The sequence below is a fragment of the Gigantopelta aegis genome, chromosome 7 (genome assembly GCF_016097555.1).
Source record: "Gigantopelta aegis isolate Gae_Host chromosome 7, Gae_host_genome, whole genome shotgun sequence".
Lineage (NCBI taxonomy): Eukaryota > Metazoa > Mollusca > Gastropoda > Neomphalida > Peltospiridae > Gigantopelta > Gigantopelta aegis.
This window is the reverse complement of record NC_054705.1, coordinates 39,785,163-39,787,162: the sequence shown is the minus strand read 5'-3', so window position 1 is coordinate 39,787,162 and position 2,000 is coordinate 39,785,163.

The window sequence follows — 2,000 nt, the reverse complement described above, 5'->3', positions numbered from 1 at the left end:
AACATGTAGGCCGGTCTGTTTTTGTTTCTTTCACTATGTGCTGTGTCATTCGTTCCATTTCATTTATTTTATCATTCTGTCGCAAATGTTGTCATCACTTGTATACAGACTGTAAAGCACATCGATGTAATAAACACTATTTTCTATCACTTTGTATTTTTGTTAATTTTAATAAACATGCTTAATAATGAAATAGCAGAATGTAGCCCAGTGGTAAATCACTCGCTTGATGTGAGGTTGGTCTAGGATTGATCCAAGTCGGTGGGGTCGTTGGGCTATTTCTCATTCCAGCCATTGCACCACCGACTGGTGCATCAAAGGCTGTGCAGTGTTCTCGCTGGGTGAAAATTAAAGGAGGGCGGCCATGCGGCATCACACACTTCAAAAAAATTAAAACAGACACACACACAAAAAAAGGGGGGGGAAGGAGGACCTTGGTTACCATATTGTTATGTGTTGGTAGATTTTGTGGAAAGACATACTCCTTAGTTTGCCAACAAAAAAGTGCAAAAACATTTATACGAAATACAAGCAGACTCGCCTTTTAATTGAACCGAAGATGTTATCAGTCTGACATTCACGGGCAGTTCCGGTTTTGCTGAACCGATCAAAGTTTTAATATTATTTTAATAAAGATTTCAAGATATACGAAAAACAATAAAGATGTTTGTAAAGTGATCCCCTAATGTCGGATACAATTTTTGTTATTTCCATTTCATCGAATGAATCGATCAGTGTGATAAAATCGCCAGCTCATAAAACAAGTAGTTTCGTTTTTGTAAAGGCGGTGTATATGTTATTTGGCACCCACGATAAATGTTTGTAATGATAAACACTACCACTTCGGTTGTTTTTATAAGCGGTGATACCCCCCCCCCCCCCCCAAAAAAAAAAGAAGAAAAGTTTACAATATTTTATAAAGAACTGCTGAATAAACAGAATGACAGAACTGACATTTGGCATGAAATAAGTGGGGCTTTTTTCAATCGGAGATTGCCGAATCCGTAAAAAATTAAAATGTTTTCATTGCTTAAATAAAATATAATTTTTATTGTGTCAATGTGTGTATTAAACATACAAATGGATACAGGCATGGGACAAAATCGAGGCTGATAAAAATACTGTTAAATTACCTGGTACATTACGGTAACTGTTTTAAAAGTTTCATCAATTGCTTTTTCATACACAACAGGGCTTGCTTCCGTTGATGTCCAGTGTGCAGACTGATTGTTGTGGGGGTTTTTGTGTGGAAAAAAGTGTGCATTTGGAATATAGGTGCTGTAAAATATAGTAGGGTGCTGGAAAATAAAGAGGGGCGCAGAAAAATAAAGGAGGGCGGAGAACGTGAAAGGAGGGCGGCAAAATGCAATAGCGGGGCGGGCCGCCCCGCTTAAATGGAGCAGTGAGAACACTGCTGTGGTATGTGCTATCCTATCTACACACACATATTAACTGCCTAGATTTTAGACAATAATACGTCATAAAGCAATCTAAAAATTATGTTACGTCATAGGCCACATTATTTTAATGTCGAGAAGACTCGACAGATTTGACCTGGGTTAAAATTAAACCCATGTTAAAACGGCCCATGAAGATGTGGCACATATATAAAATACTAAACTAGCTGGCCTGTTATACAATTTTTATGAATTGAATTAACAGTTTTGGTATCTGACGAGGGAAAGCAAGTCAGATACAAACACTTTTCACGAGTTGCATAAAAATGGTATGACAGGCATGCTAGTTTAATATTTTATTTACTACAAACCAACTGCAAACAAGCCACGACGCAGAAGTAATCAGTTTTCAGCATATGTCAAGACCTGCTATACTTACTTTTTCTACGAATTAGGTCAGCAAGTGATCTACGTCATGCTGGCCAATATTACACTAGTTAGATACTGAGTGATTGTTATGACATGAGCAATATCTTGCACTGGTGTGTAATAAAATTATATAAATTAATTAATTAGGTCACAACAACAAAAAATAAGTCTGTA